This window comes from Amblyomma mixtum, unplaced genomic scaffold (genome assembly GCF_055824585.1).
Source record: "Amblyomma mixtum isolate Tamu unplaced genomic scaffold, ASM5582458v1 scaffold_17, whole genome shotgun sequence".
NCBI lineage: Eukaryota > Metazoa > Arthropoda > Arachnida > Ixodida > Ixodidae > Amblyomma > Amblyomma mixtum.
In genome coordinates, this window is record NW_028317706.1 from 273686 (window position 1) to 299218 (window position 25533).

Here is a 25533-nt window from a genome sequence, read left to right on the forward strand (position 1 = left end):
CGTTTTTGAGGAAAGGAAATGCGCCGTATCTGTTTTCCACAGCCCCGAAACCAATACGCGGGGGCACGGAAAGCAGAGGGTAAATTTTGTGATTGGTTTTTGAGGAAAAGAAATGCGCCGTATCTCTCCTCCAAAGCTTCGAAACCAGTAGACTGGTGGCTTGGAAGCTAAGGGTAAAATTTGTGAATAGGTTTTTGAGGAAAGGAAATGCGCCGTATTTGTCTTCCACAGCCCCGAAACCAATATGCCGGGGCACGGAAAGCAAAGGGTAAATTTTGTGATTGGTTTTGAGGAAAAGAAATGCGCCGTATCTGTCCTCCAAAGCTTCGAAACCAGTGGACCGGGGGCTTGGAAGCGAAGGGTGAAATTTGTGAATAGGTTTTCTAGGAAAGGAAATGCGCCGTATCTGTTTTCCACAGCCCCGAAACCAATATGCGGGGGCACGGAAAGCAGAGGGTAAATTTTGTGATTGGTTTTGAGGAAAAGAAATGCGCCGTATCTGTCCTTCAAAGCTTCGAAACCAGTAGACCGGGGGCTTGGAAGCGAAGGGTAAAATTTGTGAATAGGTTTTTGAGGAAACGAAATGCGCCGTATCTGTTTTCCACAGCCCCGAAACCAATACGCGGGGGCACGGAAAGCAGAGGGTAAAATTTCTTCATTGGTTCTTGAGGAAAGAAATGCGCCGTATCTGTCCTCCAAAGCTTGGAAACCAGTAGACCGGGGGCTTGGAAGCGAAGGGTAAAATTTGTGAATAGGTTTTGATGAAAGGAAATGCGCCGTATCTGTTTTCCACAGCCCCGAAACCAATACGCGGGGGCACGGAAAGCAGAGGTTAAATTTTGTGATTGGTTTTTGAGGAAAAGAAATGCCCCATATCTGTCCTCCAAAGATTAGAAACCAGTAGACCGGGGGCTTGGAAGCGAAGGGTAAAATTTCTGAATAGGTTTTTGAGGAAAGGAAATGCGCCGTATCTGTTTTCCACAGCCCCGAAACCAATACGCGGGGGCACGGAAAGCAGAGGGTAAATTTTGTGATTGGTTTTTGAGGAAAAGAAATGCGCCGTATCTGTCCTCCAAAGCTTCGAAAAAAGTAGACAGGGAGTTTGGAAGCGAAGGGTAAAATTTGTGAATAGGTTTTTGAGGAAAGGAAATGCGCCGTAATCTGTTTTCCACAGCCCCGAAACCAATACGCGGGGGCACGGAAAGCAGAGGGTAAATTTTGTGATTGGTTTTTGATGAAAGGAAATGCGCCGTATCTGTTTTCCACAGCCCCGAAACCATTACGCGGGGGCACGGAAAGCAGAGGTTAAATTTTGTGATTGGTTTTTGCGGAAAATAAATGCGTCGTATCTGTCCTCCAAAGCTTAGAAACCAGTAGACCGGGGGCTTGGAAGCGAAGGGTAAATTTTGTGAATAGGTTTTTGAGGAAAGGAAATGCGCCGTATCTGTTTTCCACAGCCCCGAAACCAATACGCGGGGGCACGGAAAGCAGAGGGTAAATTTTGTGATTGGTTTTTGAGGAAAAGAAATGCGCCGTATCTGTTTTCCACAGCCCCGAAACCAATACGCGGGGGCACGGAAAGCAGAGGGTAAATTTTGTGATTGGTTTTTGAGGAAAAGAAATGCGCCGTATCTGTCCTCCAAAGCTTCGAAACCAGTAGACCGGGGGCTCGGAAGCAAAGGGTAAAATTTGTGAATAGGTTTTTGAGGAAAGGAAATGCGCCGTATCTGTTTTCCACAGCCCCGAAACCAATACGCGGGGGCACGGAAAGCAGAGGGTAAATTTTGTGATTGGTTTTTGAGGAAAAGAAATGCGCCGTATCTGTCCTCCAAAGCTTAGAAACCAGTAGACCGGGGGCATGGAAGCGAAGGGTAAAATTTGAGAATAGGTTTTCTAGGAAAGGAAATGCGCCGTATCTGTTTTCCACAGCCCCGAAACCAATATGCGGGGCCACGGAAAGCAGAGGGTAAATTTTGTGATTGGTTTTGAGGAAAAGAAATGCGCCGTATCTGTCCTCCAAAGCTTCGAAACCAGTAGACCGGGGGCTTGGAAGCGAAGGGTAAAATTTTTGAATAGGTTTTTGAGGAAAGGAAATGCGCCGTATCTGTTTTCCACAGCCCCGAAACCAATACGCGAAGGCACAGAAAGCAGAGGGTAAATTTTGTGATTGGTTTTTGAGGAAAAGAAATGCACCGTAATTGTCCTCCAAGGCTTCGAAACCAGTAGACCGGTGGCTTGGAAGCGAAGGGTAAAATTTGTGAATAGGTTTTCTCGGAAGGGAAATGCGCCGTATCTGTTTTCCGCAGACCCGAAACCAATAAGCGGGGGCACGGAAAGCAGAGGGTAAATTTTGTGATTGGTATTTGAGGAAAAGAAATGCGCCGTATCTGTCCTCCAAAGCTTCGAAACCAGTAGACCGGGGGCTTGGAAGCGAAGGGTGAAATTTGTGAATAGGTTTTTGAGGAAAAGAAATGCGCCGTATCTGTTTTCCACAGCTCCGAAACCAATCCGCGGGGGCTCGGAAAGCGGAGGGTAAAATTTGTGAATAAGTTTTTGAGGAAAGGAAATGCACCGCATCTGTTTTCCACAGCCTCGAAACCAATACGCGGGGGCACGCGAAGCACAGGGTAAATTTTGTGATTGGTTTTTGAGGAAAAGAAATGCGCCGTATCTCTCCTCCAAAGCTTCGAAACCAGTAGACTGGTGGCTTGGAAGCTAAGGGTAAAATTTGTGAATAGGTTTTTGAGGAAAGGAAATGCGCCGTATCTGTTTTCCACAGCCCCGAAACCAATACGCGGGGGCACGGAAAGCAGAGGGTAAATTTTGTGATTGGTTTTTGAGGAAAAGAAATGCGCCGTATCTGTCCTCCAAAGCTTAGAAACCAGTAGACCGGGGGCTTGGAAGAGAAGGGTAAAATTTTTGAATACGTTTTTGAGGAAAGGAAATGCGCCGTATCTGTTTTCCACAGCCCCGAAACCAATACGCGGGGGCACGGAAAGCAGAGGGTAAATTTTGTGATTGGTTTTTGAGGAAAAGAAATGCGCCGTATCTGTCCTCCAAAGCTTCGAAACCAGTAGACAGGGAGCTTGGAAGCGAAGGTTAAAATTTGTGAATAGGGTTTTGAGGAAAGGAAATGCGCCGTATCTGTTTTCCACAGCCCCTAAACCAATACGCGGGGGCACGGAAAGCAGAGGGAAAATTTTGTGATTGGTTTTTGAGGAAAAGAAATGCGCCGTATCTGTCCTCCAAAGCTTCGAAACCAGTAGACCGGGGGCTTGGAAGCGAAGGGTAAAATTTTTGAATAGGTTTTTGAGGAAAGGAAATGCGCCATATCTGTTTTCCACAGCCCCGAAACCAATACGCGGGGGCACAGAAAGCAGAGGGTAAATTTTGTGATTGGTTTTTGAGGAAAAGAAATGCACCGTAATTGTCCTCCAAGGCTTCGAAACCAGTAGACCGGTGGCTTGGAAGCGAAGGGTAAATTTTGTGAATAGGTTTTTGAGGAAAGGAAATGCGCCGTATCTGTTTTCCACAGCCCCGAAACCAATACGCGGGGGCACGGAAAGCAGAGGGTAAATTTTGTGATTGGTTTTTGAGGAAAAGAAATGCGCCGTATCTGTCCTCCAAAGCTTCGAAACCAGTAGACCGGGGGCTTGGAAGCGAAGGGTAAAATTTGTGAATAGGTTTTTGAGGAAACGAAATGCGCCGTATCTGTTTTCCACAGCCCCGAAACCAATACGCGGGGGCACGGAAAGCAGAGGGTAAAATTTCTTCATTGGTTTTTGAGGAAAGAAATGCGCCGTATCTGTCCTCCAAAGCTTCGAAACCAGTAGACCGGGGGCTTGGAAGCGAAGGGTAAAATTTGTGAATAGGTTTTGATGAAAGGAAATGCGCCGTATCTGTTTTCCACAGCCCCGAAACCAATACGCGGGGGCACGGAAAGCAGAGGTTAAATTTTGTGATTGGTTTTTGAGGAAAAGAAATGCCCCATATCTGTCCTCCAAAGCTTAGAAACCAGTAGACCGGGGGCTTGGAAGCGAAGGGTGAAATTTGTGAATAGGTTTTTGAGGAAAAGAAATGCGCCGTATCTGTTTTCCACAGCTCCGAAACCAATCCGCGGGGGCTCGGAAAGCGGAGGGTAAAATTTGTGAATAAGTTTTTGAGGAAAGGAAATGCACCGCATCTGTTTTCCACAGCCTCGAAACCAATACGCGGGGCACGCGATGCACAGGGTAAATTTTGTGATTGGTTTTTGAGGAAAAGAAATGCGCCGTATCTCTCCTCCAAAGCTTCGAAACCAGTAGACTGGTGGCTTGGAAGCTAAGGGTAAAATTTGTGAATAGGTTTTTGAGGAAAGGAAATGCGCCGTATTTGTCTTCCACAGCCCCGAAACCAATATGCCGGGGCACGGAAAGCAAAGGGTAAATTTTGTGATTGGTTTTGAGGAAAAGAAATGCGCCGTATCTGTCCTCCAAAGCTTCGAAACCAGTGGACCGGGGGCTTGGAAGCGAAGGGTGAAATTTGTGAATAGGTTTTTGAGGAAAGGAAATGCGCCGGATTTGTTTTCCACAGCCCCGAAACCAATACGCGGGGGCACGGAAAGCAGAGGGTAAATTTTGTGATTGGTTTTTGAGGAAAAGAAATACGCCGTATCTGTCCTCCAATGCTTCGAAACCAGAAGACCAGGGGCATGGAAGCGAAGGGTAAAATTTGTGAATAGGTTTTCTAGGAAAGGAAATGCGCCGTATCTGTTTTCCACAGCCCCGAAACCAATATGCGGGGGCACGGAAAGCAGAGGGTAAATTTTGTGATTGGTTTTGAGGAAAAGAAATGCGCCGTATCTGTCCTTCAAAGCTTCGAAACCAGTAGACCGGGGGCTTGGAAGCGAAGGGTAAAATTTGTGAATAGGTTTTTGAGGAAACGAAATGCGCCGTATCTGTTTTCCACAGCCCCGAAACCAATACGCGGGGGCACGGAAAGCAGAGGGTAAAATTTCTTCATTGGTTCTTGAGGAAAGAAATGCGCCGTATCTGTCCTCCAAAGCTTGGAAACCAGTAGACCGGGGGCTTGGAAGCGAAGGGTAAAATTTGTGAATAGGTTTTGATGAAAGGAAATGCGCCGTATCTGTTTTCCACAGCCCCGAAACCAATACGCGGGGGCACGGAAAGCAGAGGTTAAATTTTGTGATTGGTTTTTGAGGAAAAGAAATGCCCCATATCTGTCCTCCAAAGATTAGAAACCAGTAGACCGGGGGCTTGGAAGCGAAGGGTAAAATTTCTGAATAGGTTTTTGAGGAAAGGAAATGCGCCGTATCTGTTTTCCACAGCCCCGAAACCAATACGCGGGGGCACGGAAAGCAGAGGGTAAATTTTGTGATTGGTTTTTGAGGAAAAGAAATGCGCCGTATCTGTCCTCCAAAGCTTCGAAAAAAGTAGACAGGGAGCTTGGAAGCGAAGGGTAAAATTTGTGAATAGGTTTTTGAGGAAAGGAAATGCGCCGTAATCTGTTTTCCACAGCCCCGAAACCAATACGCGGGGGCACGGAAAGCAGAGGGTAAATTTTGTGATTGGTTTTTGATGAAAGGAAATGCGCCGTATCTGTTTTCCACAGCCCCGAAACCATTACGCGGGGGCACGGAAAGCAGAGGTTAAATTTTGTGATTGGTTTTTGCGGAAAATAAATGCGTCGTATCTGTCCTCCAAAGCTTAGAAACCAGTAGACCGGGGGCTTGGAAGCGAAGGGTAAATTTTGTGAATAGGTTTTTGAGGAAAGGAAATGCGCCGTATCTGTTTTCCACAGCCCCGAAACCAATACGCGGGGGCACAGAAAGCAGAGGGTAAATTTTGTGATTGGTTTTTGAGGAAAAGAAATGCGCCGTATCTGTTTTCCACAGCCCCGAAACCAATACGCGGGGGCACGGAAAGCAGAGGGTAAATTTTGTGATTGGTTTTTGAGGAAAAGAAATGCGCCGTATCTGTCCTCCAAAGCTTCGAAACCAGTAGACCGGGGGCTCGGAAGCAAAGGGTAAAATTTGTGAATAGGTTTTTGAGGAAAGGAAATGCGCCGTATCTGTTTTCCACAGCCCCGAAACCAATACGCGGGGGCACGGAAAGCAGAGGGTAAATTTTGTGATTGGTTTTTGAGGAAAAGAAATGCGCCGTATCTGTCCTCCAAAGCTTAGAAACCAGTAGACCGGGGGCATGGAAGCGAAGGGTAAAATTTGAGAATAGGTTTTCTAGGAAAGGAAATGCGCCGTATCTGTTTTCCACAGCCCCGAAACCAATATGCGGGGGCACGGAAAGCAGAGGGTAAATTTTGTGATTGGTTTTGAGGAAAAGAAATGCGCCGTATCTGTCCTCCAAAGCTTGGAAACCAGTAGACCGGGGGCTTGGAAGCGAAGGGTGAAATTTGTGAATAGGTTTTTGAGGAAAAGAAATGCGCCGTATCTGTTTTCCACAGCCCCGAAACCAATACGCGGGGGCACGGAAAGCAGAGGTTAAATTTTGTGATTGGTTTTTGCGGAAAATAAATGCGCCGTATCTGTCCTCCAAAGCTTAGAAACCAGTAGACCGGGGGCTTGGAAGCGAAGGGTAAATTTTGTGAATAGGTTTTTGAGGAAAGGAAATGCGCCGTATCTGTTTTCCACAGCCCCGAAACCAATACGCGGGGGCACGGAAAGCAGAGGGTAAATTTTGTGATTGGTTTTTGAGGAAAAGAAATGCGCCGTATCTGTCCTCCAAAGCTTCGAAACCAGTAGACCGGGGGCTTGGAAGCGAAGGGTAAAATTTTTGAATAGGTTTTTGAGGAAAGGAAATGCGCCGTATCTGTTTTCCGCAGCCCCGAAACCAATACGCGGGGGCACAGAAAGCAGAGGGTAAATTTTGTGATTGGTTTTTGAGGAAAAGAAATGCACCGTAATTGTCCTCCAAGGCTTCGAAACCAGTAGACCGGTGGCTTGGAAGCGAAGGGTAAAATTTGTGAATAGGTTTTCTCGGAAAGGAAATGCGCCGTATCTGTTTTCCACAGACCCGAAACCAATAAGCGGGGGCACGGAAAGCAGAGGGTAAATTTTGTGATTGGTTTTTGAGGAAAAGAAATGCGCCGTATCTGTCCTCCAAAGCTTGGAAACCAGTAGACCGGGGGCTTGGAAGCGAAGGGTGAAATTTGTGAATAGGTTTTTGAGGAAAAGAAATGCGCCGTATCTGTTTTCCACAGCTCCGAAACCAATCCGCGGGGGCTCGGAAAGCGGAGGGTAAAATTTGTGAATAAGTTTTTGAGGAAAGGAAATGCACCGCATCTGTTTTCCACAGCCTCGAAACCAATACGCGGGGGCACGCGAAGCACAGGGTAAATTTTGTGATTGGTTTTTGAGGAAAAGAAATGCGCCGTATCTCTCCTCCAAAGCTTCGAAACCAGTAGACTGGTGGCTTGGAAGCTGAGGGTAAAATTTGTGAATATGTTTTTGAGGAAAGGAAATGCGCAGTATTTGTCTTCCACAGCCCCGAAACCAATATGCCGGGGCACGGAAAGCAGAGGGTAAATTTTGTGATTGGTTTTGAGGAAAAGAAATGCGCCGTATCTGTCCTCCAAAGCTTCGAAACCAGTGGACCGGGGGCTTGGAAGCGAAGGGTGAAATTTGTGAATAGGTTTTTGAGGAAAGGAAATGCGCCGGATTTGTTTTCCACAGCCCCGAAACCAATACGCGGGGGCACGGAAAGCAGAGGGTAAATTTTGTGATTGGTTTTGAGGAAAAGAAATGCGCCGTATCTGTCCTCCAATGCTTGGAAACCAGTAGACCGGGGGCTTGGAAGCGAAGGGTAAAATTTGTGAATAGGTTTTTGAGGAAACGAAATGCGCCGTATCTGTTTTCCACAGCCCCGAAACCAATACGCGGGGGCACGGAAAGCAGAGGGTAAAATTTCTTCATTGGTTTTTGAGGAAAGAAATGCGCCGTATCTGTCCTCCAAAGCTTCGAAACCAGTAGACCGGGGGCTTGGAAGCGAAGGGTAAAATTTGTGAATAGGTTTTGATGAAAGGAAATGCGCCGTATCTGTTTTCCACAGCCCCGAAACCAATACGCGGGGGCACGGAAAGCAGAGGTTAAATTTTGTGATTGGTTTTTGAGGAAAAGAAATGCCCCATATCTGTCCTCCAAAGCTTAGAAACCAGTAGACCGGGGGCTTGGAAGCGAAGGGTAAAATTTCTGAATAGGTTTTTGAGGAAAGGAAATGCGCCGTATCTGTTTTCCACAGCCCCGAAACCAATACGCGGGGGCACGGAAAGCAGAGGGTAAATTTTGTGATTGGTTTTTGAGGAAAAGAAATGCGCCGTATCTGTCCTCCAAAGCTTCGAAAAAAGTAGACAGGGAGCTTGGAAGCGAAGGGTAAAATTTGTGAATAGGTTTTTGAGGAAAGGAAATGCGCCGTAATCTGTTTTCCACAGCCCCGAAACCAATACGCGGGGGCACGGAAAGCAGAGGGTAAAATTTCTTCATTGGTTTTTGATGAAAGGAAATGCGCCGTATCTGTTTTCCAAAGCCCCGAAACCAATACGCGGGGGCACGGAAAGCAGAGGTTAAATTTTGTGATTGGTTTTTGCGGAAAATAAATGCGCCGTATCTGTCCTCCAAAGCTTAGAAACCAGTAGACCGGGGGCTTGGAAGCGAAGGGTAAATTTTGTGAATAGGTTTTTGAGGAAAGGAAATGCGCCGTATCTGTTTTCCACAGCCCCGAAACCAATACGCGGGGGCACGGAAAGCAGAGGGTAAATTTTGTGATTGGTTTTTGAGGAAAAGAAATGCGCCGTATCTGTTTTCCACAGCCCCGAAACCAATACGCGGGGGCACGGAAAGCAGAGGGTAAATTTTGTGATTGGTTTTTGAGGAAAAGAAATGCGCCGTATCTGTCCTCCAAAGCTTCGAAACCAGTAGACAGGGAGCTTGGAAGCGAAGGTTAAAATTTGTGAATAGGGTTTTGAGGAAAGGAAATGCGCCGTATCTGTTTTCCACAGCCCCGAAACCAATACGCGGGGGCACGGAAAGCAGAGGGAAAATTTTGTGATTGGTTTTTGAGGAAAAGAAATGCGCCGTATCTGTCCTCCAAAGCTTCGAAACCAGTAGACCGGGGGCTTGGAAGCGAAGGGTAAAATTTTTGAATAGGTTTTTGAGGAAAGGAAATGCGCCGTATCTGTTTTCCACAGCCCCGAAACCAATACGCGGGGGCACAGAAAGCAGAGGGTAAATTTTGTGATTGGTTTTTGAGGAAAAGAAGTGCACCGTAATTGTCCTCCAAGGCTTCGAAACCAGTAGACCGGTGGCTTGGAAGCGAAGGGTAAAATTTGTGAATAGGTTTTCTCGGAAAGGAAATGCGCCGTATCTGTTTTCCACAGACCCGAAACCAATAAGCGGGCGCACGGAAAGCAGAGGGTAAATTTTGTGATTGGTTTTTGAGGAAAAGAAATGCGCCGTATCTGTCCTCCAAAGCTTCGAAACCAGTAGACCGGGGGCTTGGAAGCGAAGGGTAAAATTTGTGAATAGGTTTTCTCGGAAAGGAAATGCGCCGTATCTGTTTTCCACAGACCCGAAACCAATAAGCGGGGGCACGGAAAGCAGAGGGTAAATTTTGTGATTGGTTTTTGAGGAAAAGAAATGCGCCGTATCTGTCCTCCAAAGCTTCGAAACCAGTGGACCGGGGGCTTGGAAGCGAAGGGTAAATTTTGTGAATAGGTTTTTGAGGAAAGGAAATGCGCCGTATCTGTTTTCCACAGCCCCGAAACCAATACGCGGGGGCACGGAAAGCAGAGGGTAAATTTTGTGATTGGTTTTTGAGGAAAAGAAATGCGCCGTATCTGCCCTCCAAAGCTTCGAAACCAGTAGACCGGGGGCTTGGAAGCGAAGGGTAAAATTTTTGAATAGGTTTTTGAGGAAAGGAAATGCGCCGTATCTGTTTTCCACAGCCCCGAAACCAATACGCGGGGGCACAGAAAGCAGAGGGTAAATTTTGTGATTGGTTTTTGAGGAAAAGAAATGCACCGTAATTGTCCTCCAAGGCTTCGAAACCAGTAGACCGGTGGCTTGGAAGCGAAGGGTAAAATTTGTGAATAGGTTTTCTCGGAAAGGAAATGCGCCGTATCTGTTTTCCACAGACCCGAAACCAATAAGCGGGGGCACGGAAAGCAGAGGGTAAATTTTGTGATTGGTTTTTGAGGAAAAGAAATGCGCCGTATCTGTCCTCCAAAGCTTCGAAACCAGTGGACCGGGGGCTTGGAAGCGAAGGGTGAAATTTGTGAATAGGTTTTTGAGGAAAGGAAATGCGCCGGATTTGTTTTCCACAGCCCCGAAACCAATACGCGGGGGCACGGAAAGCAGAGGGTAAATTTTGTGATTGGTTTTTGAGGAAAAGAAATACGCCGTATCTGTCCTCCAATGCTTCGAAACCAGAAGACCAGGGGCATGGAAGCGAAGGGTAAAATTTGTGAATAGGTTTTCTAGGAAAGGAAATGCGCCGTATCTGTTTTCCACAGCCCCGAAACCAATATGCGGGGGCACGGAAAGCAGAGGGTAAATTTTGTGATTGGTTTTGAGGAAAAGAAATGCGCCGTATCTGTCCTCCAAAGCTTCGAAACCAGTAGACCGGGGGCTTGGAAGCGAAGGGTAAAATTTGTGAATAGGTTTTTGAGGAAACGAAATGCGCCGTATCTGTTTTTCACAGCCCCGAAACCAATACGCGGGGGCACGGAAAGCAGAGGTTAAATTTTGTGATTGGTTTTTGAGGAAAAGAAATGCCCCGTATCTGTCCTCCAAAGATTAGAAACCAGTAGACCGGGGGCTTGGAAGCGAAGGGTAAAATTTCTGAATAGGTTTTTGAGGAAAGGAAATGCGCCGTATCTGTTTTCCACAGCCCCGAAACCAATACGCGGGGGCACGGAAAGCAGAGGGTAAATTTTGTGATTGGTTTTTGAGGAAAAGAAATGCGCCGTATCTGTCCTCCAAAGCTTCGAAAAAAGTAGACAGGGAGCTTGGAAGCGAAGGGTAAAATTTCTGAATAGGTTTTTGAGGAAAGGAAATGCGCCGTAATCTGTTTTCCACAGCCCCGAAACCAATACGCGGGGGCACGGAAAGCAGAGGGTAAATTTTGTGATTGGTTTTTGATGAAAGGAAATGCGCCGTATCTGTTTTCCACAGCCCCGAAACCAATACGCGGGGGCACGGAAAGCAGAGGTTAAATTTTGTGATTGGTTTTTGCGGAAAATAAATGCGCCGTATCTGTCCTCCAAAGCTTAGAAACCAGTAGACCGGGGGCTTGGAAGCGAAGGGTAAATTTTGTGAATAGGTTTTCGAGGAAAGGAAATGCGCCGTATCTGTTTTCCACAGCCCCGAAACCAATACGCGGGGGCACGGAAAGCAGAGGGTAAATTTTGTGATTGGTTTTTGAGGAAAAGAAATGCGCCGTATCTGTTTTCCACAGCCCCGAAACCAATACGCGGGGGCACGGAAAGCAGAGGGTAAATTTTGTGATTGGTTTTTGAGGAAAAGAAATGCGCCGTATCTGTCCTCCAAAGCTTCGAAACCAGTAGACCGGGGGCTCGGAAGCGAAGGGTAAAATTTGTGAATAGGTTTTTGAGGAAAGGAAATGCGCCGTATCTGTTTTCCACAGCCCCGAAACCAATACGCGGGGGCACGGAAAGCAGAGGGTAAATTTTGTGATTGGTTTTTGAGGAAAAGAAATGCGCCGTATCTGTCCTCCAAAGCTTAGAAACCAGTAGACCGGGGGCATGGAAGCGAAGGGTAAAATTTAAGAATAGGTTTTCTAGGAAAGGAAATGCGCCGTATCTGTTTTCCACAGCCCCGAAACCAATATGCGGGGGCACGGAAAGCAGAGGGTAAATTTTGTGATTGGTTTTGAGGAAAAGAAATGCGCCGTATCTGCCCTCCAAAGCTTGGAAACCAGTAGACCGGAGGCTTGGAAGCGAAGGGTGAAATTTGTGAATAGGTTTTTGAGGAAAAGAAATGCGCCGTATCTGTTTTCCACAGCCCCGAAACCAATACGCGGGGGCACGGAAAGCAGAGGTTAAATTTTGTGATTGTTTTTTGCGGAAAATAAATGCGCCGTATCTGTCCTCCAAAGCTTCGAAACCAGAAGACCAGGGGCATGGAAGCGAAGGGTAAAATTTGTGAATAGGTTTTCTAGGAAAGGAAATGCGCCGTATCTGTTTTCCACAGCCCCGAAACCAATATGCGGGGGCACGGAAAGCAGAGGGTAAATTTTGTGATTGGTTTTGAGGAAAAGAAATGCGCCGTATCTGTCCTCCAAAGCTTCGAAACCAGTAGACCGGGGGCTTGGAAGCGAAGGGTAAAATTTGTGAATAGGTTTTTGAGGAAACGAAATGCGCCGTATCTGTTTTCCACAGCCCCGAAACCAATACGCGGGGGCACGGAAAGCAGAGGTTAAATTTTGTGATTGGTTTTTGAGGAAAAGAAATGCCCCATATCTGTCCTCCAAAGCTTAGAAACCAGTAGACCGGGGGCTTGGAAGCGAAGGGTAAAATTTCTGAATAGGTTTTTGAGGAAAGGAAATGCGCCGTATCTGTTTTCCACAGCCCCGAAACCAATACGCGGGGGCACGGAAAGCAGAGGGTAAATTTTGTGATTGGTTTTTGAGGAAAAGAAATGCGCCGTATCTGTCCTCCAAAGCTTCGAAAAAAGTAGACAGGGAGCTTGGAAGCGAAGGGTAAAATTTGTGAATAGGTTTTTGAGGAAAGGAAATGCGCCGTAATCTGTTTTCCACAGCCCCGAAACCAATACGCGGGGGCACGGAAAGCAGAGGGTAAATTTTGTGATTGGTTTTTGATGAAAGGAAATGCGCCGTATCTTTTTGCCAAAGCCCCGAAACCAATACGCGGGGGCACGGAAAGCAGAGGTTAAATTTTGTGATTGGTTTTTGCGGAAAATAAATGCGCCGTATCTGTCCTCCAAAGCTTAGAAACCAGTAGACCGGGGGCTTGGAAGCGAAGGGTAAATTTTGTGAATAGGTTTTTGAGGAAAGGAAATGCGCCGTATCTGTCCTCCAAAGCTTCGAAACCAGTAGACCGGGGGCTTGGAAGCGAAGGGTAAAATTTGTGAATAGGTTTTTGAGGAAACGAAATGCGCCGTATCTGTTTTTCACAGCCCCGAAACCAATACGCGGGGGCACGGAAAGCAGAGGTTAAATTTTGTGATTGGTTTTTGAGGAAAAGAAATGCCCCGTATCTGTCCTCCAAAGATTAGAAACCAGTAGACCGGGGGCTTGGAAGCGAAGGGTAAAATTTCTGAATAGGTTTTTGAGGAAAGGAAATGCGCCGTATCTGTTTTCCACAGCCCCGAAACCAATACGCGGGGGCACGGAAAGCAGAGGGTAAATTTTGTGATTGGTTTTTGAGGAAAAGAAATGCGCCGTATCTGTCCTCCAAAGCTTCGAAAAAAGTAGACAGGGAGCTTGGAAGCGAAGGGTAAAATTTCTGAATAGGTTTTTGAGGAAAGGAAATGCGCCGTAATCTGTTTTCCACAGCCCCGAAACCAATACGCGGGGGCACGGAAAGCAGAGGGTAAATTTTGTGATTGGTTTTTGATGAAAGGAAATGCGCCGTATCTGTTTTCCACAGCCCCGAAACCAATACGCGGGGGCACGGAAAGCAGAGGTTAAATTTTGTGATTGGTTTTTGCGGAAAATAAATGCGCCGTATCTGTCCTCCAAAGCTTAGAAACCAGTAGACCGGGGGCTTGGAAGCGAAGGGTAAATTTTGTGAATAGGTTTTCGAGGAAAGGAAATGCGCCGTATCTGTTTTCCACAGCCCCGAAACCAATACGCGGGGGCACGGAAAGCAGAGGGTAAATTTTGTGATTGGTTTTTGAGGAAAAGAAATGCGCCGTATCTGTTTTCCACAGCCCCGAAACCAATACGCGGGGGCACGGAAAGCAGAGGGTAAATTTTGTGATTGGTTTTTGAGGAAAAGAAATGCGCCGTATCTGTCCTCCAAAGCTTCGAAACCAGTAGACCGGGGGCTCGGAAGCGAAGGGTAAAATTTGTGAATAGGTTTTTGAGGAAAGGAAATGCGCCGTATCTGTTTTCCACAGCCCCGAAACCAATACGCGGGGGCACGGAAAGCAGAGGGTAAATTTTGTGATTGGTTTTTGAGGAAAAGAAATGCGCCGTATCTGTCCTCCAAAGCTTAGAAACCAGTAGACCGGGGGCATGGAAGCGAAGGGTAAAATTTAAGAATAGGTTTTCTAGGAAAGGAAATGCGCCGTATCTGTTTTCCACAGCCCCGAAACCAATATGCGGGGGCACGGAAAGCAGAGGGTAAATTTTGTGATTGGTTTTGAGGAAAAGAAATGCGCCGTATCTGCCCTCCAAAGCTTGGAAACCAGTAGACCGGAGGCTTGGAAGCGAAGGGTGAAATTTGTGAATAGGTTTTTGAGGAAAAGAAATGCGCCGTATCTGTTTTCCACAGCCCCGAAACCAATACGCGGGGGCACGGAAAGCAGAGGTTAAATTTTGTGATTGTTTTTTGCGGAAAATAAATGCGCCGTATCTGTCCTCCAAAGCTTCGAAACCAGAAGACCAGGGGCATGGAAGCGAAGGGTAAAATTTGTGAATAGGTTTTCTAGGAAAGGAAATGCGCCGTATCTGTTTTCCACAGCCCCGAAACCAATATGCGGGGGCACGGAAAGCAGAGGGTAAATTTTGTGATTGGTTTTGAGGAAAAGAAATGCGCCGTATCTGTCCTCCAAAGCTTCGAAACCAGTAGACCGGGGGCTTGGAAGCGAAGGGTAAAATTTGTGAATAGGTTTTTGAGGAAACGAAATGCGCCGTATCTGTTTTCCACAGCCCCGAAACCAATACGCGGGGGCACGGAAAGCAGAGGTTAAATTTTGTGATTGGTTTTTGAGGAAAAGAAATGCCCCATATCTGTCCTCCAAAGCTTAGAAACCAGTAGACCGGGGGCTTGGAAGCGAAGGGTAAAATTTCTGAATAGGTTTTTGAGGAAAGGAAATGCGCCGTATCTGTCCTCCAAAGCTTCGAAAAAAGTAGACAGGGAGCTTGGAAGCGAAGGGTAAAATTTGTGAATAGGTTTTTGAGGAAAGGAAATGCGCCGTAATCTGTTTTCCACAGCCCCGAAACCAATACGCGGGGGCACGGAAAGCAGAGGGTAAATTTTGTGATTGGTTTTTGATGAAAGGAAATGCGCCGTATCTTTTTGCCAAAGCCCCGAAACCAATACGCGGGGGCACGGAAAGCAGAGGTTAAATTTTGTGATTGGTTTTTGCGGAAAATAAATGCGCCGTATCTGTCCTCCAAAGCTTAGAAACCAGTAGACCGGGGGCTTGGAAGCGAAGGGTAAATTTTGTGAATAGGTTTTTGAGGAAAGGAAATGCGCCGTATCTGTTTTCCACAGCCCCGAAACCAATACGCGGGGGCACGGAAAGCAGAGGGTAAATTTTGTGATTGGTTTTTGAGGAAAAGAAATGCGCCGTATCTGTTTTCCACAGCCCCGAAACCAATACGCGGGGGCACGGAAAGCAGAGGGTAAATTTTGTGATTGGTTTTTGAGGAAAAGAAATGCGCCGTATCTGTCCTCCAAAGCTTCGAAACCAGTAGACAGGGAGCTTGGAAGCGAAGGTTAAAATTTGTGAATAGGGTTTTGAGGAAAGGAAATGCGCCGTATCTGTTTTCCACAGCCCCGAAACCAATACGCGGGGGCACGGAAAGCAGAGGGAAAATTTTGTGATTGGTTTTTGAGGAAAAGAAATGCGCCGTATCTGTCCTCCAAAGCTTCGAAACCAGTAGACCGGGGGCTTGGAAGCGAAGGGTAAAATTTTTGAATAGGTTTTTGAGGAAAGGAAATGCGCCGTATCTGTTTTCCACAGCCCCGAAACCAATACGCGGGGGCACAGAAAGCAGAGGGTAAATTTTGTGATTGGTTTTTGAGGAAAAGAAATGCACCGTAATTGTCCTCCAAGGCTTCGAAACCAGTAGACCGGTGGCTTGGAAGCGAAGGGTAAAATTTGTGAATAGGTTTTCTCGGAAAGGAAATGCGCCGTATCTGTTTTCCACAGACCCGAAACCAATAAGCGGGCGCACGGAAAGCAGAGGGTAAATTTTGTGATTCGTTTTTGAGGAAAAGAAATGCGCCGTATCTGTCCTCCAAAGCTTCGAAACCAGTAGACCGGGGGCTTGGAAGCGAAGGGTAAAATTTGTGAATAGGTTTTCTCGGAAAGGAAATGCGCCGTATCTGTTTTCCACAGACCCGAAACCAATAAGCGGGGGCACGGAAAGCAGAGGGTAAATTTTGTGATTGGTTTTTGAGGAAAAGAAATGCGCCGTATCTGTCCTCCAAAGCTTCGAAACCAGTGGACCGGGGGCTTGGAAGCGAAGGGTAAATTTTGTGAATAGGTTTTTGAGGAAATGAAATGCGCCGTATCTGTTTTCCACAGCCCCGAAACCAATACGCGGGGGCACGGAAAGCAGAGGGTAAATTTTGTGATTGGTTTTTGAGGAAAAGAAATGCGCCGTATCTGTCCTCCAAAGCTTCGAAACCAGTAGACCGGGGGCTTGGAAGCGAAGGGTAAAATTTTTGAATAGGTTTTTGAGGAAAGGAAATGCGCCGTATCTGTTTTCCACAGACCCGAAACCAATAAGCGGGGGCACGGAAAGCAGAGGGTAAATTTTGTGATTGGTTTTTGAGGAAAAGAAATGCGCCGTATCTGTCCTCCAAAGCTTCGAAACCAGTGGACCGGGGGCTTGGAAGCGAAGGGTGAAATTTGTGAATAGGTTTTTGAGGAAAGGAAATGCGCCGGATTTGTTTTCCACAGCCCCGAAACCAATACGCGGGGGCACGGAAAGCAGAGGGTAAATTTTGTGATTGGTTTTTGAGGAAAAGAAATACGCCGTATCTGTCCTCCAATGCTTCGAAACCAGAAGACCAGGGGCATGGAAGCGAAGGGTAAAATTTGTGAATAGGTTTTCTAGGAAAGGAAATGCGCCGTATCTGTTTTCCACAGTCCCGAAACCAATATGCGGGGGCACGGAAAGCAGAGGGTAAATTTTGTGATTGGTTTTGAGGAAAAGAAATGCGCCGTATCTGTCCTCCAAAGCTTCGAAACCAGTAGACCGGGGGCTTGGAAGCGAAGGGTAAAATTTGTGAATAGGTTTTTGAGGAAACGAAATGCGCCGTATCTGTTTTCCACAGCCCCGAAACCAATACGCGGGGGCACGGAAAGCAGAGGGTAAAATTTCTTCATTCGTTTTTGAGGAAAGAAATGCGCCGTATCTGTCCTCCAAAGCTTCGAAACCAGTAGACCGGGGGCTTGGAAGCGAAGGGTAAAATTTGTGAATAGGTTTTGATGAAAGGAAATGCGCCGTATCTGTTTTCCACAGCCCCGAAACCAATACGCGGGGGCACGGAAAGCAGAGGTTAAATTTTGTGATTGGTTTTTGAGGAAAAGAAATGCCCCATATCTGTCCTCCAAAGCTTAGAAACCAGTAGACCGGGGGCTTGGAAGCGAAGGGTAAAATTTCTGAATAGGTTTTTGAGGAAAGGAAATGCGCCGTATCTGTTTTCCACAGCCCCGAAACCAATACGCGGGGGCACGGAAAGCAGAGGGTAAATTTTGTGATTGGTTTTTGAGGAAAAGAAATGCGCCGTATCTGTCCTCCAAAGCTTCGAAAAAAGTAGACAGGGAGCTTGGAAGCGAAGGGTAAAATTTGTGAATAGGTTTTTGAGGAAAGGAAATGCGCCGTAATCTGTTTTCCACAGCCCCGAAACCAATACGCGGGGCCACGGAAAGCAGAGGGTAAATTTTGTGATTGGTTTTTGATGAAAGGAAATGCGCCGTATCTGTTTTCCACAGCCCCGAAACCAATACGCGGGGGCACGGAAGCAGAGGTTAAATTTTGTGAGTGGTTTTTGCGGAAAATAAATGCGCCGTATCTGTCCTCCAAAGCTTAGAAACCAGTAGACCGGGGGCTTGGAAGCGAAGGGTAAATTTTGTGAATAGGTTTTTGAGGAAAGGAAATGCGCCGTATCTGTTTTCCACAGCCCCGAAACCAATACGCGGGGGCACGGAAAGCAGAGGGTAAATTTTGTGATTGCTTTTTGAGGAAAAGAAATGCGCCGTATCTGTTTTCCACAGCCCCGAAACCAATACGCGGGGGCACGGAAATCAGAGGGTAAATTTTGTGATTGGTTTTTGAGGAAAAGAAATGCGCCGTATCTGTCCTCCAAAGCTTCGAAACCAGTAGACAGGGAGCTTGGAAGCGAAGGTTAAAATTTGTGAATAGGGTTTTGAGGAAAGGAAATGCGCCGTATCTGTTTTCCACAGCCCCGAAACCAATACGCGGGGGCACGGAAAGCAGAGGGAAAATTTTGTGATTGGTTTTTGAGGAAAAGAAATGCGCCGTATCTGTCCTCCAAAGCTTCGAAACCAGTAGACCGGGGGCTTGGAAGCGAAGGGTAAAACTTTTGAATAGGTTTTTGAGGAAAGGAAATGCGCCGTATCTGTTTTCCACAGCCCCGAAACCAATACGCGGGGGCACAGAAAGCAGAGGGTAAATTTTTTGATTGGTTTTTGAGGAAAAGAAATGCACCGTAATTGTCCTCCAAGGCTTCGAAACCAGTAGACAGGTGGCTTGGAAGCGAAGGGTAAAATTTGTGAATAGGTTTTCTTGGAAAGGAAATGCGCCGTATCTGTTTTCCACAGACCCGAAACCAATACGCGGGGGCACGGAAAGCAGAGGGTAAATTTTGTGATTGGTTTTTGAGGAAAAGAAATGCGCCGTATCTGTCCTCCAAAGCTTCGAAACCAGTAGACCGGGGGCTTGGAAGCGAAGGGTAAAATTTGTGAATAGGTTTTCTCGGAAAGGAAATGCGCCGTATCTGTTTTCCACAGACCCGAAACCAATAAGCGGGGGCACGGAAAGCAGAGGGTAAATTTTGTGATTGGTTTTTGAGGAAAAGAAATACGCCGTATCTGTCCTCCAAAGCTTAGAAACCAGTAGACCGGGGGCATGTAAGCGAAGGGTAAAATTTGTGAATAGGTTTTTGAGGAAAGGAAATGCGCCGTATCTGTTTTCCACAGCCCCGAAACCAATACGCGGGGGCACGGAAAGCAGAGGGTAAATTTTGTGATTGGTTTTTGAGGAAAAGAAATGCGCCGTATCTGTTGTCCGCAGCTTCGGAAGTTGTAGAGCAGGCGCTCGGAAAGCAGAGTAAAATTTGTGAATTGATTTTTGGGGAAAAGAAATGCGCCGTATCTGTTGTCAGGAGCTTCGGAAGTAGTAGAACAGGGGCTCGGAAAGCAGAGTAAAATTTGTGAATTGATTTTTGAGGAAATGAAATGCGCCGTATCTGTTGTCCGCAGCTTCGGAAGTAGTAGAGCGGGGGCTCGGAAAGCAGAGTAAAATTTGTGAATTGATTTTTGGGGAAAAGAAATGCGCCGTATCTGTTGTCCGCAGCTTCGGAAGTAGTAGAGCAGGGGCTCGGAAAGCAGAGTAAAATTTGTGAATTGATTTTTGGGGAAAATAAATGCGCCGTATCTGTTGTCAGGAGCTTTGGAACTAGTAGAGCGGGGGCTCGGACAGCAGAGGGTAAAATTTGTGAATTGGTTTTTGAGGAAAAGAAATGCGCCGTATCTGTTGTCAGGAGCTTCGGAACTAGTTGAGCGGGGGCTCAGAAAGAAGAGGGTAAAATTTATGAATGGGTTTTTAAGGAATAGAAATGCGCCGTATCTGTTGTCCGCAGCTTCGGAACTAGTAGAGCGGGGGCTCGGAAAGCAGAGGGTAAAATTTGTGAATTGGTTTTTGGGGAAAATAAATGCGCCGTATTTGTTGTCATGAGCTTCGGAACTAGTAGAGCGGGGGCTCGGAAAGAAGAGGGTAAAATTTGTGAATGGGTTTTTAAGGAATAGAAAGGCGCCGTATCTGGTGTCTGCATCTTCGGAACGAGTGGAGTGTGGCTCGGAAAGCACAGGGTAAGATTTGTTATTTGGTTTTCAAGCAAAAAATGCGCCGTATCTGTTGTCGGCAGCTTCGGAACCAGTAGAGCGGGGGCTCGGAAAGCAGAGGGTCAAATTTGGGAATTGGTTTTTGAGGAAAAGAAATGTGCCATATCTTTTGTCCGCAGCTTCGGAGCTTATAGAGCGGGGGCTCGGAAAGCAAAGGGTAAAGTTGTGAATTGGTTTTTGAGGAAAAAAAATGCGCCGTATCTGTTGTCCGCAGCTTCGGAGCTTATAGAGCGGGGGCTCGGAAAGCAGAGGGTAAAATTTTGGAAATGGTTTTTGAGGAAAAGAAATGCGCCGTATCTGTTCTAGTAGAGTGGGTTCTCGGAAAGCAGAGGGTCAAATTTGTGAATTGGTTTTTGAGGAAAATAAAGGCTCCGTATCCGTTGTCCGCAGCTTCGGAACTAGTAGACGGGAGCTCGGAAAGCAGAGGGTAAAATTTGTGAATTGGTTTTTGAGGAAAAGAAATGCGCCGTATCTGTTGTCCGCAGCTTCGGAAGTAGTAGAACAGGGGCTCGGAAAGCAGAGTAAAATTTGTGAATTGATTTTTGAGGAAATGAAATGCGCCGTATCTGTTGTCCGCAGCTTCGGAAATAGTAGAGCGGGGGCTCGGAAAGCAGAGTAAAATTTGTGAATTGATTTTTGGGGAAAAGAAATGCGCCGTATCTGTTGTCCGCAGCTTCGGAAGTTGTAGAGCAGGGGCTCGGAAAGCAGAGTAAAATTTGTGAACTGATTTTTGGGGAAAAGAAATGCGCCGTATCTGTTGTCAGGAGCTTCGGAAGTAGTAGAACAGGGGCTCGGAAAGCAGAGGGTAAATTTTGTGAATTGGTTTTTGGGGAAAAGAAATGCGCCGTATTTGTTGTCATGAGCTTCGGAACTAGTAGAGCGGGGCTTGGACAGCAGAGGGTAAAATTTGTGAATTGGTTTTTGAGGAAAAGAAATGCGCCGTATCTGTTGTCAGGAGCTTCGGAACTAGTTGAGCGGGGGCTGAGAAAGAAGAGGGTAAAATTTATGAATGGGTTTTTAAGGAATAGAAATGCGCCGCATCTGTTGTCCGCAGCTTCGGAACTAGTAGAGCGGGGGCTCGGAAAGCAGAGGGTAAAATTTGTGAATTGGTTTTTGGGGAAAATAAATGCGCCGTATTTGTTGTCATGAGCTTCGGAACTAGTCGAGCGGGGGCTCGGAAAGAAGAGGGTAAAATTTGTGAATGGGTTTTTAAGGAATAGAAATGCGCCGTATCTGGTGTCTGCAGCTTCGGAACGAGTGGAGTGGGGCTCGGAAAGCACAGGGTAAAATTTGTGAATGGGTTTTCGGGGAAAAGAAATGCGCCGTATCTGTTGTCGGCAGCTTCGGAACTAGTAGAGCTGGGGCTCGGAAAGCAGAGGGTAAGATTTGTTATTTGGTTTTCAAGCAAAAAATGCGCCGTATCTGTTGTCGGCAGCTTCGGAGCCAGTAGAGCGGGGGCTCGGAAAGCAGAGGGTCAAATTTGGGAATTGGTTTTTGAGGAAAAGAAATGTGCCATATCTTTTGTCCGCAGCTTCGGAGCTTATAGAGCGGGGGCTCGGAAAGCAAATGGTAAATTTGTGAATTGGTTTTTGAGGAAAAAGAATGCGCCGTATCTGTTGTCCGCAGCTTGGAGCTTATAGAGCGGGGGCTCGGAAAGCAGAGGGTAAAATTTTGGAAATGGTTTTTGAGGAAAAGAAATGCGCCGTATCTGTTCTAGTAGAGTGGGTTCTCGGAAAGCAGAGGGTCAAATTTGTGAATTGGTTTTTGAGGAAAATAAAGGCTCCGTATCGGTTGTCCGCAGCTTCGGAACTAGTAGACGGGGGCTCGGAAAGCAGAGGGTAAAATTTGTGAATTGGTTTTTGAGGAAAAGAAATGCGCCGTATCTGTTGTGCGCAGCTTCGGAAGTAGTAGAACAGGGGCTCGGAAAGCAGAGTAAAATTTGTGAATTGATTTTTGAGGAAATGAAATGCGCCGTATCTGTTGTCCGCAGCTTCGGAAATAGTAGAGCGGGGGCTCGGAAAGCAGAGTAAAATTTGTGAATTGATTTTTGGGGAAAAGAAATGCGCCGTATCTGTTGTCCGTAGCTTCGGAAGTTGTAGAGCAGGGGCTCGGAAAGCAGAGTAAAATTTGTGAACTGATTTTTGGTGAAAAGAAATGCGCCGTATCTGTTGTCAGGAGCTTCGGAAGTAGTAGAACAGGGGCTCGGAAAGCAGAGTAAAATTTGTGAATTGATTTTTGGGGAAAAGAAATGCGCAGTATCTGTTGTCCGCTGCTTCGGAACGAGTGGAGTGGGGCTCGGAAAGCACAGGGTAAAATTTGTGAATCGGTTTTCGGGGAAAAGAAATGCGCAGTATCTGTTGTCGGCAGCTTCGGAACTAGTAGAGCTGGGGCTCGGAAAGCAGAGGGTAAGATTTGTTATTTGGTTTTCAAGCAAAAAATGCGCCGTATCTGTTGTCGGCAGCTTCGGAACCAGCAGAGCGGGGGCTCGGAAAGCAGAGGGTCAAATTTGGGAATTGGTTTTTGAGGAAAAGAAATGTGCCATATCTGTTGTCCGCAGCTTCGGAGCTTATAGAGCGGGGGCTCGGAAAGCAAAGGGTAAATTTGTGAATTGGTTTTTGAGGAAAAAAAATGCGCTGTATCTGTTGTCCGCAGCTTCGGAACTAGTAGAGCGGGGGTTCAAAAAGCAGAAGGTAAAATTTGTGAATTGGTTTTTGAGGAAAAGAAATGTGCCGTATCTGTTGTCCGCAGCTTCGGAACTAGTAGAGTGGTGGCTCGGAAAGCAGAGGGTCAAATTTCTGAATTGGTTTTTGAGGAAAAGAAATGCCCCGTATCTGTTGCCCGCAGGGTCGGAACTAGTAGAGCAGGGGCTCGGAAAGCAGAGTAAAATTTGTGAATTTGTTTTTGGGGAAAAGAAATGCGCCGTATCTGTTGTCAGGAGCTTCGGAACAAGTAGAGCGGGGGCGCGGACAGCAGAGGGTAAAATTTGTGAATTGGTTTTTGAGGAATAGAAATGCGCCGTATCTGTTGTCCGCAGCTTCGGAACTAGAAGAGCGGGGGCTCGGAAAGCAGAGGGTAAAATTTGTGAATTGGTTTTTGGGAAAAAGAAATGCGCCGTATCTGTTGTCCGCAGCTTCGGAACTAGTAGAGCGGGGGATCGGAAAGCAGAGGGTAAAATTTGTGAATTGGTTTTTGAGGAAAAGAAATATGCCGTATCTGTTGCCCGCAGCGTCGGAACTAGTGGAGCGGGGGTTCTGAAAGCAGAGGGTAAAATTTGTGAATTGATTTTTGGGGAAAAGAAATGCGCCGTATCTGTTGTCCGCAGCTTCGGAACTAGTTGAGCGCGTACTCGTAAAGCAGAGGGTAAAATTTTTGAATTGGTTTTTGAGGAAAAGAAATGTGCCGTATCTGTTGCCCGCAGCGTCGGAACAAGTGGAGCGGGGGTTCGGAAAGCAGAGGGTAAAATTTGTGAATTGATTTTTGAGGAAATTAAATGCGCCGCATCTGTTGTCCGCTCCTTCGGAACTAGTTGAGCGGGGACTCGGAAAGCAGAGGGTAAAATTTTTGAATTGGTTTTTGAGGAAAAGAAATGAGCCGTATCTGTTGTCATGAGCATCGGAACTAGTAGAGCAGGGGTTCAGAAAGGAGAGGGTCAAATTTGTGAATTGGTTTTTGGGGAAAAGAAATGCGCCGTATCTGTTGTCATGAGCTTTGGAACTAGTAGAGCGGGGGTTCGGTAAGCAGAGGGTCAAATTTGTGAATTGGTTTTTGGGGAAAAGAAATGCGCCGTATCTGTTGTCAGGAGCTTCGGAAGTAGTAGAACAGGGGCTCGGAAAGCAGAGTAAAATTTGTGAATTGATTTTTGAGGAAATGAAATGCGCCGTATCTGTTGTCCGCAGCTTCGGAAATAGTAGAGCGGGGGCTCGGAAAGCAGAGTAAAATTTGTGAATTGATTTTTGGGGAAAAGAAATGCGCCGTATCTGTTGTCCGCAGCTTCGGAAGTTGTAGAGCAGGGCATCGGAAAGCAGAGTAAAATTTGTGAATTGATTTTTGGGGAAAAGAAATGCGCCGTATCTGTTGTCAGGAGCTTCGGAAGTAGTAGAACAGGGGCTCGGAAAGCAGAGTAAAATTTGTGAATTGATTTTTGGGGAAAAGAAATGCGCAGTATCTGTTGTCCGCAGCTTCGGAAGTTGTAGAGCAGGGGCTTGGAAAGCAGAGTAAAATTTGTGAATTGATTTTTGGGGAAAAGAAATGCGCCGTATCTGTTGTCAGGAGCTTCGGAAGTAGTAGAACAGGGGCTCGGAAAGCAGAGTAAAATTTGTGAATTAATTTTTGGGGGAAAGAAATGCGCAGTATCTGTTGTCCGCAGCTTCGGAAGTTGTAGAGCAGGGGCTCGGAAAGCAGAGTAAAATTTGTGAATTGATTTTTGGGGAAAAGAAATGCGCCGTATCTGTTGTCAGGAGCTTCGGAAGCAGTAGAACAGGGGCTCGGAAAGCAGAGTAAAATTTGTGAATTGATTTTTGAGGAAATGAAATGCGCCGTATCTGTTGTCCGCAGCTTCGGAAGTAGTAGAGCGGGGGCTCGGAAAGCAGAGTAAAATTTGTGAATTGATTTTTGGGGAAAAGAAATGCGCCGTATCTGTTGTCCGCACCTTCGGAAGTAGTAAAGCAGGGGCTGGGAAAGCAGAGTAAAATTTGTGAATTGATTTTTGGGGAAAAGAAATGCGCCGTATCTGTTGTCCGCAGCTTCGGAAGTAGTAGAGCAGGGGCTCGGAAAGCAGAGGGTCAAATTTGGGAATTGGTTTTTGAGGAAAAGAAATGTGCCATATCTGTTGTCCGCAGCTTCGGAGCTTATAGAGCGGGGGCTCGGAAAGCAAAGGGTAAATTAGTGAATTGATTTTTGGGGAAAAGAAATGCGCCGTATCTGTTGTCAGGAGCTTCGGAACTAGTAGAGCGGGGGCTCGGACAGCAGAGGGTAAAATTTGTGAATTGGTTTTTGAGGAAACGAAATGCGCCGTATCTGTTGTCAGGAGGTTCGGAACTAGTAGAGCGGGGCCTCGGAAAGAAGAGGGTAAAATTTGTGAAGGGGTTTTCAAGCAAAAAAATGCGCCGTATCTGTTGTCGCCAGCTTCGGAACCAGTAGAGCGCGGGCTCGGAAAGCAGAGGGTCAAATTTGTGAATTGGTTTTTGAGGAAAAGAAATGCGCCATATCTGTTGTCATGAGCTTCGGAACTAGTAGAGCGGGGGTTCGGAAAGAAGAGGGTCAAATTTCTGAATTGGTTTTTGAGGAAAAGAAATGCCCCGTATCTGTTGCCCGCAGGGTCGGAACTAGTAGAGCAGGGGCTGGGAAAGCAGAGTAAAATTTGTGAATTGATTTTTGGGGAAAAGAAATGCGCCGTATCTGTTGTCAGGAGCTTCGGAACAAGTAGAGCGGGGGCGCGGACAGCAGAGGGTAAAATTTGTGAATTGGTTTTTGAGGAATAGAAATGCGCCGTATCT